At 40.3% G+C, this 14,823-nt stretch overlaps 1 long non-coding RNA gene across 1 annotated transcript in view; it reads right to left on the reverse strand.

Annotated features, from left to right (window-relative positions):
• The window catches only part of LOC114883708, a 45,017-nt gene extending 34,796 nt beyond the window's left edge, over positions 1–10,221 (reverse strand). Inside the window, exon 1 of the long non-coding RNA XR_003790652.1 lies at positions 10,101–10,221. This is a non-coding gene — a long non-coding RNA (uncharacterized LOC114883708). The remainder of the gene's footprint in view (positions 1–10,100) is intronic.
• Positions 10,222–14,823: the final 4,602 nt, after the last annotated feature.

The raw sequence follows: 14,823 nt of genomic DNA on the forward strand, positions 1-14,823 counted from the left end.
AAGTGTGATAATGTCTCCAACATGCTTAGCACGGTGTCTTAAATACAGTTAAGTGCTCACTCAGTGGGATCTGTTGTTCCTGGTGATGAAATGAAAAATGTGAATATTTCGATTGGTCTAGGATGGACGTTTGTCTCCAGTACTGAATCAGATGGATGAGGGCTACAGAGAGAAAGAGTGGAGGCTATAGGAAGGGATGATTAAAATGATGGGTTCTGGGAACTATGCTACATCATAAATTAAAGGAAAAATGGCTTCTAGACTGCCAGATAAAGGAATGGGTGTTCATAAATACATCTTGAATATGATACATTCTTGCTTCATGAAAATCTATCACATTGCCAGGTCCTCCTCCAGCCTTTTCTTTTCTTAAGCACCTGTTTGGTTTATATTGGCCTCATTTGTCAGCGTTGCCTCAACATAAAAACCTTTTGTATTTGACATCACTGACCAATGGTATACTTGGTAATCAGTTATATTCCAGCCCTATGTTTCCTCACCCTAACCTTGGGGCCAAACAATGAGCAAGTGATTTTATACTGTGCCATGCCTCTGACAGGAGTCTTCATTTTTCGTCACTTTAGCCCGTGAACTGTGTGGCCACTGACAAAACACTAGGCTGTTAAGCGCAGCCGTGTGAAGCGCAGCCCCAGACCACAGCAGCACACCTTTATTGGAAAGAAGTCAGGCCAGCTGGTGTCTTCTTGCGTTGCAAATTTGTGTGATGGCGATGAGAAACTCAGTAGCAGACGAAATGGATTGTACCTGCCCAGACGGAGTCAGAAATGCTCATGGAGGTGTTGTAAAACAAGCTTCTAAACAGCAGAGACACTGAGCTGTGTGCAGGGAAATGAAAGAGAGCTGCAAATTAAGCACGGCACAGTTATTCACTGTTTCATATTAGTGTCTCTGACTCCTATAAATGCTGTTTAAGGTTTTCCCATGCTCAAAACTGTCACTTAATCCGGAATGGTGTCCTTACATATTTGAGTCATTTTGAAGACTTACTGAAAAGGATCTGACATCCGTACCATAGTGTATACGTCTGGGGACATGGTGGCAGTTTATTTGCCACTGCAAGTTTAATCTAAATCACCACATATCTAATTTATCACGCAAAATGAAATTCCAGGAGTTTTCTTCCTCCTCAGTGTTACTAAACAATCTTGAGTTCTGCCAGAAGAGGGAATGGCTCATGTGGAAAATATTTAATTGCCTGCATTCATAGGACTGGAGTGTTCTGAATGTAAAACAACATATAATGAAAAGCAGTGGAGTAATATTGCCAAGAAACCTCTTCTCACAGGTGATTTTCTAATCCCCAGAGACTCTCTGAAAGCACACGGGGCTAGTGGTCAGAGGCAGTGAGGCCTGGTCTTAAGTCTGTCATTAGTTAACCACATGAACTTAAACTCTCTCCCTTCTTCCAATCTTCTCTCTCCTGTCCTCTTCCCTTCTTTCCTTCCCCCTTCCTCCCATCTTCACTCCCTCCCTCCTTCCCTCCCTTCCTTCCTCAGTCATTTCCAAAGTATCTGCTATATACTAACCTCATGTTAGCCACTGAGATACAAAGATAAAAGACACCTCTGCCTTGAAAGAGTATTGGGGAAGTTTGGGTGGGCGTCTGATCCTATGACTCATGTCCCTTGCACTTCTGATATTCCATGATTTTCTCCTGTTCAAAATCTTACCATACAGTCAATGTCATTCTTTTATTTGATTACTTGGAGAAAATGAATCTTGAATCAGGGTCGCATAGCTGGCTTGCAAGAGGCATTAGAATATTCCATAAATATTTACTGAGCACTACTGTGTGCCAAGCATTGTACGGGGTGGGGATCATCACAGAAATAAGCACTAAGTGAAATAAGAGCACAGAGGAGGACCAGCCATTCTCTTAGGAATTCGAGTGAGGGTTTCAGGAGAGTTGAGGGCTAAGTCCACTTCTGAAAGATGAGTAGGAGTCAGGCAGACTCAAGAGCTGGCAGGCTGGAGAAGGAGTAGCTCTGGTGCATCAGAGGTAAGTGCGGGACCTTCAAAGCAGAGAAGAGCTATTGGGAGTGCAGACTGTGTTTGTCTTATGCCTGCACCACAGAGTGAACAGAGGCAGCGCAGGGATGGATGACCTTGATGTTGATGTAGAGAAGAAGTCATGAGGAGCCATTCAAAGGAGTTTGGGCTTTATCTTGAGGACACGGAAGGATTTTAAGCAGATCTTGCATGATCTGATTTGCATTTAGAATAATAATTAATTTAAAAAAACCTATCTTATGAGAATGGCATTAAGGGAATGGGGTGGAGATCAGACATTTATAAATTAGTTCCTTCTCAGCAAGATAACCTTATGATTTAGGTATGGATCTTAGTCTCAATCTCAAGAATGCTAAAATTTACTTTTCGTAATTTGTATTCTGGACTTGTATCTCCACAGGCTGGAAAAAGATTAACTTAAGTCATTGGTAGAATGTGAATCCTTCCTCGGCTCTGCAGGTTATACCACGACGCCCAGATTTCCACTGCACCATGCTGTCACAGGGGAAAGAAACGTGGCAGATGGCCGTTCGTTTATGCAGATACTGAAATATCCATAGTTTCTTCTGCCTAGTTCCTGCAGTTTTCAGCAGTCTGACTTGGGGAATGAGGCTGTTTGCTGAGGCCTTGTGTTGAGGGCCCCTGGTGGGTCCTTGGCCATTTTGGGTAGCTGCCCACCTGATGACTCTGTGGGTACCTGTGCTCAGGATCTGGAGTCCTCTTACCATGCCTCTCCTCTCTTCAGCCAGCCCAGTTGAAACACTTAAGCCTGAGGTTAACAACTTTTTCTTCCTTGGTGTTTCTTCCACTCTGCTTTTTATGATACTCTTTTATCCTTTCTCCATTCAGCAAACACTTTTAAGTCTCTTAAGTGTTCAAGATTTTGAAAAACAAAAGCCAGAAAGAACCGAACTCTACTTGGGCTTTCCCATGTGGCAGGTGCATCCCCGAGTCAGTGAGGCGCAGAGAAGACAACCCACCTGAATTGGTCTAAAAGTAAGGGAAACACAGGCCGAAGAACACAAAACAAACCAAATCTCTCAAAAATCATGTAGCTTCACCTGCTTTGTACCCTGTTTTCTCTCTTGCTTTCTAAACTGCTTCCACTGAATGTCTCAGTTTACAAACAGTCTTTGCTTTCAATGATCTTACTTAATGAGTGTTTCCTTCCTGGAGTCCTCAGTGCTGGCCTATTCATATTTGCTGATTCAGTTTTTTGATCTTCTCCCCACACCACAGGCTACCTCCTAGAACCAGTCCCCAGTATTACAGAAGCTCACTTGAGGACAGCATGCATACAGGGCTGGTTGCACTGCCTAGAATTCACTGCACACCAAGGCGATTCTTAGTTTCTTCATCATGAAGTGAGGGGATTTCAGTATGTCATAGCAAAAGTGCTCCCTGGTTTGAAAAACATTAGGATTCTAGGACTCTCTTCTTAATGATTTCCCCACTGCCATGGAAACCCTATTCCCCTACCTACTCTGTTTTTCACGTCCGGGCCAGCGCAAAAATCTAGGGAATGTAAGTTTGCACTCTCACACCTTTGTTTAACAGTGAGATAGATGTACTCAGTGTCTGAGTGAGGGCTTGCCTGGGAGTCTCTAAATCTGTGTGGTGGGAAGTTCTATGGCATTTTTTGCTGCTATAGTTCAACTACTTTATGAACCAAACAGGCCTTTGCAACCGACCTAAAACTTAGGTACGACATGGTTTTTCTATGGAGAAATGTGTCTGTGTTCTGAATAATCACACTACACATTCCTTACTCAAGTCCAGAACTACTTATACTTAAGATTCCCTGAACAGCTCTGCAGATTTAATGATGAGCCTACCTGTGTTTCCTGCCAGAAGTAAGAAGCAGATTATTCTTGCCATTACTGAATGTTTTCTTCCTTTTCCATTTTCAGTAGAATGTCCAATAAGTCAATCTGCTTTACAATTTAAAGTGGAGTGTTACTTTTTGAGAGCAAGATAAAAAGACCCACAAAAAACTTGCTCACCCTTTGATTTGGTGATCTCATTTCTAAAAAAAATCTATCCTGGGCTTCCCTGGTGATGCAGTGGTTAAGAATCTGCCTGCCAATGCAGGGGACACGGGTTCAAGCCCTGGTCTGGCAAGAGCCCACATGCTGCGGAACAACTAAGCCCGTGCACCACAACTACTGAGCCTGCGCTCTAGAGCCTGTGAGCCACAACTACTGAGCCCACATGCCACAACTACTGAAGCCCACGCGCCTAGAGCCCGTGCTCCGCAACAAGAGAAGCCACCGCAATGAGAAGCCCGTGCACCACAGCGAAGAGTAGCCCCTGCTCGCCGCCACCAGAGAAAAGCCAGCGCACAGCAACAAAGACCCAATGCAGCCAAAAATTAATAAAATAAATTTATATATTAAAGAAATCTATCCTAAGAAAATAATCCCAATGTAGAGAAAGCTATATTTATCAAGATGTTTACCAAAACACCAAAGAAAGGACTATAATTTAGTTAATTATTTCCTAAAATAGGACAATAGGGTGATGGTAAAGTATAGCCCTTTACTTAATGAAATTGTATGAAATTATAAAAATGATACTTTAGAAGACAGTGATGTTATGCAAGGTCTGAAGTTATATTCATATGATACAGTTAAATTTTAATTTTAAAAAGACTGAACGGGGCTTCCCTGGTGGCGCAGTGGTTGAGAGTCCGCCTGTCGATGCAGGGGGCGTGGGTTTGTGCCCCGGTCCGGGAGGATCCCACGTGCCGCAGGGCGGCTGGGCCCGTGGGCCATGGCCGCTGAGCCTGTGCGTCTGGAACCTGTGCTCCGCAGCGGGAGAGGCCGCAGCAGTGAGAGGCCCGCGTACCGCAAAAAAAAAAAATAATAAAAAAATATAAATAAAAAAATATAAAGACTGGACGGACATACTTCAAAAAAACGAAGTTACTTTACGATAATGGGATTATTAGTGTTTTCCCTCTACTTTCTAAATATTTCAGTATTGCATTTATAATTAAATATAAATAAATAAATGTTAAACATATTATAACCAACTAATATTCACAAGATATAGAAATAACTGAGGCGAATTCACTACCTAGGGAGCAGTAGAAGCAGTTTGTGGATTACCACATATAGAGAAGTATCACAAAAATGTTCAATCCTCTTGTGATGTGTTTCTGTCATTAATGTAAACGAGTGAATCAATAAACATAAGTTAATAAGTCACTAATGCTGTGGTTTTATAAGTTTTGTTATTGGTCTAAAAAAGTAGATGATTATAACAAATACATTAGTTGTAATAAGATTTAGTACTAATCATTACTAATAGTAATACTATTATTATTACTATTATTTACAACTGAATAGGGATAGGTATATTTTTCGTTTAGACAAATAATATTAATAACAATTTAAAATCAGAAACAGTTATAACAGAATTTATTCAGTGAGTATATTACCTTTTCTTGTATATATGAGGGTGTTTATGGGTATGTGTTCCCTTAGAGATGTCTTGTAAGAATTAGTCATATGTAAGGGCTTTGATATAATAAGGCTTCAATGAAGTCTTGTAAGATAGCCAATACTTTTTTTGAAGTCTTGTAAGATAGCCAGTACTTTTTTTTAAGTCAGAAATTTAACATACATTTACTCAAATTACAGTTCTGTGGCTTATGAGCTGAGAAATCTTGTATAAGTCACTGAATCTGTATGAGCCTCAAGTTCCTGCAAAATTGGAGTGAGAAGCCCTTACTTCATGTTGCAAGGACTGGGTGAGATAATTACTAACCCTTGGCACAAAGTAGATATTTATTAATTATTAACTTATTTCTTGAAAAGACAACAGAGCATGATGGTGAAGAGCACAGGTGCGAGAGCTGGACTTCTTGGCTCTGAAACCCAGCTCTGTCACTTATGAGCTACGTGGCTTCAGGCAAATGACTTAACATCAGTGTACCTCAGTTTCCTCATCTGTAAAATGGGGATGATAATAATAAGAGCACTGGCCTGACAGAGTTGTTAAAATGAAATGAATAAACACGTATAAATCCCCCATGGCAGCTTCTAGTGCTAAGCAAGTACTCAACAGGTATTAATTCTTTTTAATATTTCATAGATGAGATGGGGTAAAGGGAACTAATATTCATCAAGTATATCACACATGAACTATTGTCTTAAACCTGCTATTTATGTTATTTCTTATAATCCTCACAGCAATCTTGAGGGGTAAGGATTCTTCATTTTTCAGACCAGGAAACAGATTCAGAGAACCAAAATCTCTCCAGTACACTAATGCACAGGTCTCAATTGTTTAAATCCTTCTCTCTCGTTTTCTCTTGTTAGATTGGTTCTCCTCCTAGAGAGTAGATATTGTATGGGTTAATTGATTTACTGTGTTTTCTCAGCCTGTTTCGTGAGAATTTCTAGATGTAGTTGGGAAACTCTTTGGTCTTGTGCCCTTCTCTAATTTGGGTTTGCGATGCCCAAATGCCTGAAAGCCCACAGAGAAGGCATGGAAAGAAAGGGTAATAATGTGTTCGTGACAAAGCAAATCTCTCTAGAGCATCTCCACCTGCTCAAAATAATTTGTGCAGGTACAGTGCTGTGATGAAGATATAATGCAAGCCAAAAAGACATAATCTTTAAGATATTAAAAAAACTAAACAGAATATAAATATAGATATACATGTTGTGATATTTGCTGTAAGAAGGAAAAACAGGGACGAGAGAAAAAAAATCTGTGCAGTTGGAGAGCAGTGCAATCTGGACAGGCAGTGAAGGAAGGCTTCTCAGTGGAAGTGACGCTTAAACTGAAACCCGACTGATGAAGAGAGAGCAGCCCTGAGAAAATGGGCAGGGAGTGTTAAGTGAAAGAGGTATCTCTGTTGCCTGGAAAATTAGAATAACAGAGAAATACAGTTAACTGTAGTTACATTTTGGCTGAGCTTAGAGCAGGTGGAAATTGCACGTGTTCTAAATTACTCTTAGAAATCGGTCAAATAGCCCATGAAGTAAAATACCAAGTATATAGTTATGCACAGTAATTCTTATGCATATTAAGAATAGATATAAATGAAGCTGTCTTATTATTTAAACCATTATGCCTTTAAGACAGATAACAAATCCCTATTTCCCTGTGGCACAGGTGAGAAATCCTAAACTTTTCCATTCTGCTCATAGGACTTGCTCCATTCTGTTTTAAGATTGTCTTAGCAGCGTGGCTGTTAAATGCTAATGTGGTGAGAACTTCACTATAGTCATTCTGAACTATGAATCCGATGGTTTCTTTTAGGGATTTCCAGATAGAAGTTTGGGCACTTCAAGGCCTTCCTCACTTCACTGTCCTCTTAGGCTCCCCATTTCTCCTCGGGGATGTGTTTTCTCTGGACTCAAAGCTCTCTGTCTGGCATAAGTGTACTGCTTGGAAGTGCAGGAGTTTTGGGTACTTTAGCTGTACTTGAAGACTCAAGCCACCAAAGCTTCTGAGGATGACCCTCATCTCCTTGATTTCTAAAACTGACATTAGAAAAAAAATTATTCTTACAAAGTTCAGGGGTCCCAAGACCACCTTCAGGTTTAATAATTCCCTGGAAGGACTAGCAGAAATCATGAAAATCTATAATACTTATGGTTTCTTACAGCAAGGGTGCAGATTAAATCAGCCAAGGGCAGAGACACATGAGATGGGGCACGGATAAGGAGGGTTCCAGATGTGAAGCTTCCATTTATCCTTTCCCAGCTGAGTCAGGGGCAGCACTAGTTTCTTTTTTTGGCAATGATGTGCGACAGTATTGCAGGGAGTATTGCCAACCAGGGAAGCTCACTGGAGCCTCGGTATCCAGAGATTTTATTCGTCCTTAGTCACGTAGACACGGTTGACTGCCTTCTGGGTGGACCGTTAGTCTCCAGGCCCCCCAGATGTCAAGCTGGTACTATGTGGCCCAAAGCTTCCCCATAAATCACACCTTTAAACTCTCAGTCAGGCCCAAGCCCCCAGGTAAGCCAAGAACACTCTTCTCAGGAAGGACATTCCAGGGATTCCAAGAGATCACCTCACAGGAGCCAACAGCAAGACCTCTTTTTGGACGAGGTTAATGCTTTATTGTACAGTCCTGCTCCAATATTTCAGAAACTTAAAAAGGTTTATATACAGCAAAGTTATAACAAACTTTCTTACTGTAACCTTGATTTAAAAAGGGGGAGGCATAACACATGTTGACATGATGTATTAGCATTTCCCTTCCCAGCATCTACAGTTAGGACGTTCCTAACTGATAGACTTGCCTGTCATACTGTACTGTAAGCCACTTTTTGTTTGTTTGTTTGTTTTCTGAGAGGAAAAATAATTATCTGGGCAGAGCAGTTAGCTTGTGCAAAGGGCAGAGGCGAGAAAGAGTTTGAGGAATTAAAGCCAGGATAGCAAGAGCATAGCGCACAAGATGAGAATGGCCTTAGGTTGGCAGGGGTCAGATCATAAAGGAAGTGCTAAGGTGCTTAAATTATATTCAAAGTGCAAGGTGACTCCTTTGGAGGGTTTTGAAAAGTGCTGTGGTAATCTGATTTACATTTGACAACAACAGTCTGACTGCTTTGTGCCTCTTTAATTTTTCTAGGCCAAGTGTGGTCATTTGAGTCTGTGACAGTACCTACCTCTTTTTCCCAAGTACTTTCACTTGTTATGTCCTGTTCAGAAATGACCTTGCCAGGTTTAACAGCTATTTGTTCCTCTTTACTTTCAAATACTATTTGGGCACTTACTGGTTAATAATTGGCTTATTTTAGAGAATTAGCTCTGAGGCCTTTTTTGGTTCGGGCCAGAAGTTGTCTGGTTGCTCTTATAACTGAATCAAGTTTTCTCCTCTGATACTTCCTTCATTAGTAATTGTTAGTCGATAGCTCCTGAGTGGGAGGCTTCTTTCTAATGCCGTCTGTAGTTATTTGTCCCCTGAGTGGCCTATTCCTGTCCTGTTATATGCCAAGCAATTCATTTGTTTTTTCCTTCCAGGATTCACTCTTGTAATGTGCCAAACCAAGTCCCAAACATATGTCTCTCTTTTTCAGATGCTAGGCAAAATATTTTTGGCTGATCAGTTTTTAGTGGTCCACAGGGGCTAAAAGATTTTTCCTCTTATTTATTTTTAAAGCTTCTAAACATAAATTTGTTCTGTGAGAGAATTCAGATTAGTAATCAAGAAACTAATGCTACTCCAACAGCAACCCAGCCATCAAAAACTTGGGTTTAAAATCTACTGGTGAGATTTGGAGAAGTCAGAAAGAGCTGACCTGAGCACTCATTAAGAGCTAGTGTCCCCAGGGAGCTCTGCTGGTAACTTTGCAAAACTAGTTAAGAGAATGTGATTGCCACCATCTAAGAATTTACAAGATAAAGGACACAGTGATAGATACACTTGCAAAGTGCCCAATCTCTATATATGCCATTATTTCCATAGGTAAAGATGTGGAATGAATCACTTTGGTGACTTTTTATTTTCTTAGAGACTGTGATTGTAGATAGAGACATTTAATCCCTTGGGATTTAAATAGCCTATCAGATACGTACCTGTGTATTAGCTTCCTATGGTTGCTTTAGCAAATTGCCACAAACTTTTTGGCTTAAAGCAACACATGTTTATACTCTTAAAGTTCTGGAAGTCAGAAATCCAGAATCAGTTTTACTGGGCCAAATTCAAGGTGCCAGCAGGACCGAGCTTCCTTAAGAGGCACGGGGAAATTTTCCTTTCTCAATCACTAGAGCCTCATCCCATGCATTACTTGGCTCTCCACCCCTGCTCTCTCTACAAAGCGACCCAGCAGCTAAGGTACTTTGGTCTTTACATTGCCTTCTTCCATAGTCAAATCTCCCTCTGCCTTCTTCTTACAAAGACTTTTGTAATTACATCTAGGGTCCACCTGGATAGTCCCAAATAATCTCCCCATCTCAAAAACCTTAACTTAATCACATCAGCAAAGTCTCTTTTGCCATATGAGGTAACATATTCACAGATTCCAAGGATTAAGACCTGCGTATCTTTGAGAGCCATTATTTAGCCAACCACAGCAGTAAACAGCCCAGAGTCCTTGCCTTACCTGTGTCACAGGGTAGTGACAATTAAGAGAAAATGTGTGGGGCTCCCCTGGTGGCGCAGTGGTTGAGAGTCCGCCTGCCGATGCAGGGGACGCGGGTTCGTGCCCCGGTCCGGGAAGATCCCACATGCCGCGGAGCGGCTGGGCCCGTGAGCCATGGCCGCTGAGCCTGTGCGTCCGGAGCCTGTGCTACGCAACGGGAGAGGCCACAACAGTGAGAGGCCTGCGTACCGCAAAAAAAAAAAAAAAAAAAAAAAAAGAGAAAGTGTGTGAAGGGATTTTATAGACTTTACATATACCATTTATGTATACTTTACAAATACATATACCAATAAATACTCATTTATTTATTCATTTTGATCCCATTTGGTATTTTAACCTCTGGAGTTACCTTGGAAATAAATAGCAGAGAGATGATTTTAACTTAGCCATGATTTACAATAAGATTAATTATTTCCTGTGGCTAACTGCTCCTTTTACTTGCAGCGGACATCCATTGAACCAGAAAATGTTTTCACTTTTTTAAAGAACTTCACTAAATCTTGCCATCTAAAAGTCTGAATGTCCTGTTGCCTCATTCATAAAATAAATTCAACCCTTTGTGGAGAAGTCAGGCTTCTGAATTCATCAATGAGTGCAGAACAGTGATGCTTTCATCTATTAAGATTCTTTCTGTTGTTTCAAGTGACAGAAAACAGTTTGCACTATGAACAAAACAAAATAAGGATGTCCCTCCTCAGGTAATTGAAATGTCCAGTGTAGGGCTGGTTTGTCATTGCAAGTCAAAACTGGAAACAGATGGAACACTGGAATTGGGTAATTTGAGAAATGGTTATTAAAGGGAGTATGTAGAATGGTGTGGACAGGATAGAAGGAAACCACAGAGGTAGATAAGACAGTAGTCCGGGGAATATAAACAGAGAGCTGTTACTAAGCCTAGGGCCTGGGGGAGAGAGGGTAGAGAACAGTTAAAGGGACTTAGATACAAATCCATGTGGAGAGAATCACCTGACAGGAGCTGAGACTTTAGTCAAGATACACAGCAAACCTGTTTCAACACCTCAGGGTCATTAAATAGCCTTCTATTCCTCCTTCTCTCCCATCTCCTGCCCCTGTTTGTAGTTGCTGAAACTGCCTTGTAGCCAAAGGCAAAGAAGACCCTTGATACAGTCCTTAGAGATGCAAGATGGAAGACTCTGGAGAGTGGATACAGAGGGGTGAATAGGTTTTGGTGCACTCGTGTAAGGCATAGCTGATTTTACCATTTCAGAGTTAAGTTAGCTTCTCTCTGTTCCTACTCCCCTCCTCCTGTTTCTTGGCTCTGCTTCCTTCTTTTGCCTGTCTGCCCAGCATCAGACAGAATCTCCCCTTCGTCCTACCAAGATATTGCAGCGGGTCCCGTCTCAAAACTTCAAGTGCCCGGAAAAGTATACCTCTCTCTCTCTAATCAAGTAGCCTCAGCTAAATCCACCATCATGTTTTTGGTGTGATGGGATGACCTGCCTGTCTTTCAGAGTGTCACTGTGGCTAAGGGGATGGGAGGCTTTAGCCCTGCCAGACTCCTTATAGCCTCTGTACAGCAGTAGTAGAATTGGCTACATGGGACTGTGTGCCACAGGAGAGGGATAGAAGGACTCACAAATGACAGTTCCACATTTATAGGGGAAATGTAAATGGATGCTGGATGTGTTTATTTTTCAGTGGTAGATATTTTTACGTCTGAAACTGTTTATTAAAGATTAGCATTTTAATCTCAGTATGATCAAGATAAGGCACCATTTTTAGTATACCCTCAAAATAAAGTTGCCTGTCATTTTTTTTCTTTTTTCCTCACATGTACCCTTGTTGGGGAGGAACATTTTTCCTTTATTCTTCTAGGTTCTTCTGGCTGGTCTCATAATTAAATTGAAATGAGACATCAACAGGAGGAAAAACAATTTAATTTCACACGTGCGGGCACCCCAAAGATATGAGACCCCTCCAGTTAAGTAACCAAAGAAGGCAGCTTTTATTCTGTTTAGAGAAAGAAACAATAAAGTTGTGAAGAACTGATAAGACAAAGTTTGGGCTAGAAGTGGTAAATTAGTAAAGAAGTAACAAGGTTGGTTCATACAGCATCCTTGGCCCTGAATTCCCTACCTCTGTTGATAAGGATGTCTCTCTACCTCCTGGTACAGGGTGGGTATCTTTCACATGAAAGATGTATCTCCTGCTTTCAGGGGGACAAAGAGGATGGTCAGAGTGTTCTTTTTATACCAGTTGTTTCTTGAGTAACTTTAACTCAAAATAATACATATGCCATTTCCGCATATTTTTTCACAGCCTGACTTGGGCCCCATCACGATAAAAGTGATTTTGCTATCACATTATAATTCCATTTTCTATTATTGCTTATTATTGTACAAAAAAATGTGTGTACAGTTTTACATTTTCTCTAACAGTGTTCACAAATAATCTCATGACTATCTTATAATTTGAGTGGTTTACTTACACTTTACAGATTTGGAAATGTTACCTAAAAAGAGATTAAGTGACTTAATAAGAGCTTTTAAGAACTTGACCAGGAATTTAAACTAAGTCTTTTCTGATCCTAGACATATGTGGAAACATTCAAGATTTGATTATGTAGATTTTAGTATGTGTGTGCATATGGTTGTGTGTAGATGACATAGCAAAGGCTAGAGGCTTGAACATTTTATGATTTCATAAGGACTAGCATTCTTGTTCACAAAATATCTTCCCTAGTGACCCATTACTACATATAAAATTTCCAAGGCATTCTTTATTAGGAATTTCTTTAAGGATGTTCTGTAGATATGTACATTTGAGTAAAGTGAAAAAGCATTAACTAGGAAAGGGTAATGGTATTTTCCACCATCAGAGCTTCATTGACCAATTTATTGAACTAACTGAAAATTTTCTAATAAAAAATGAAATCCTGAGGGAATGTGACATAGACACAGACTTTTTATGAAAGAAAGATGTAAAAGGAAGTGAGAACAAAGACATTTCCCTGTTCAGAAGAGTAAATTCAGTTGAATTAATAGCAAATCTGAACTTCTGAACTTAAAAACCATAATAGATTATACTAGCCCTCTGTAAATATGCAACTGTATTATGAAATCAAATTCTTTATTGATACTAGGCTTTATCAGGTGCTTTAAGAAAAGATATTCTGACCTGTAAGGGCAGTTGCCTGCAATTCAGCCTGTGTAGATCTGCTTTAAAATGCCCATGCCTTTGCATAATTCAACTTCTGAGACTCTGTTTTAAAAGAATCATCTTAAATGTGAAAATATATATATATACACACACACTTGCAGTGAAATTGTTAGCCATAATGCTTTTTATAATAGGAAAACTTGGAAATAAATATTCAAAATAGAGGAGGATGGGTTAATACATTACATTGCAACAATTTGTTGTCATAGTATTTTTTCTGATCTCATGTAAAACATGAGAATATACTTCAATTTAAATTAAATGAGGAAAGCATAGTAAAGTTACATTACAGTCCCATTATAACTATATAAAATATATGTTTAGCAAAAGAAGTCTAAAAGGACAAAACGTGAAATGTTAGCTAGCTGTGGCTCTGTTGGGGTCCTGAGCTATGAATTTTTTTCCCTTCTTTTTATTTTTAGAATTATCTGTAATGTACCACTTTTATAAAGAAAATAGATAATTGTAATATACTGCAAAAAAAAATCTTCTTTGTCCTTCTGTATTCGTACACTTTTTGCAGAGTACTCCTGAATAAAAGAATTCCCGTGTTCCCTCCAACTTTGTGTCCATCGTCTAGAAATGATTTCTGATTGTGCTAGGTTTGTATAAATGATACATAGGCCTGGCTATTTTAAGATTCATTGTAGATCCTTGTGTGCTACTGTCCCAGGACTTTGTCATGAATTGATGTTACTCATTCACAGTAATTCACAGTAGATTGCATGCCATGTTATATATCGTGCTTCTTGGGAAAAAGTGTCAGTGGAAAGGGATTCTGTAACGATGGTTCCTGGGATTGGCATGTAGGCTTACGGACTACTGAGGCAGAAAATGTAGTGAATGATAAGAAATGTGCCCCATGATTGTCATCATCATTGTCACACAGATTCATGGCTGAACCCTCAAGCATGACTGTAGGCTAGGTTAAATGGGAGTAAACTCATTAGGCACGACAGCTTCACTTCATTAGTAATGGGAAGTAGTTCAACCAGTGCAATTGCATGTCTGACCGTTTTCTGCGGCTCATGTATTTTGAGCTGTAGGAAGATAAATATCCTCCAGATGCCTGAGGGGAATGTAAGGTAAGCAATAGAGGAATGTCTTTCTTGAACTATTAGTTAGGTAATTCTTAACTATTTTTCATAGACTGAGGCTGGAGCTTTTATAGTTGAGCATATTAGAATGCAGTATATCCATAGCGTTACTCTACTCAAATCTTTCCTTAGCTTAGTCTCTTAGTGGATTCCCTTGAATTCATATAGCCGGCTCATTGGAGTTTCCTTTGTGATAAAAATATATTTTGGGGCTTCCCTGGTGGCGCAGTGGTTGAGAGTCTGCTTGCTGATGCAGGGGACACGGGTTCGTGTCCCAGTCCGGGAGGATCCCACATGCCACGGAGCGGCTGGGCCCGTGAGCCATGGCCGCTGGGCCTGCGCATCCGGAGCCTGTGCTCCGCGACGAGAGGCCACAACAGTAAGAGGCCTGCTTACCAAAAAAAGAA

Source organism: Monodon monoceros, unplaced genomic scaffold, assembly GCF_005190385.1.
Source record: "Monodon monoceros isolate NGI ecotype Baffin Bay Population unplaced genomic scaffold, NGI_Narwhal_1 Super_Scaffold_5, whole genome shotgun sequence".
NCBI lineage: Eukaryota > Metazoa > Chordata > Mammalia > Artiodactyla > Monodontidae > Monodon > Monodon monoceros.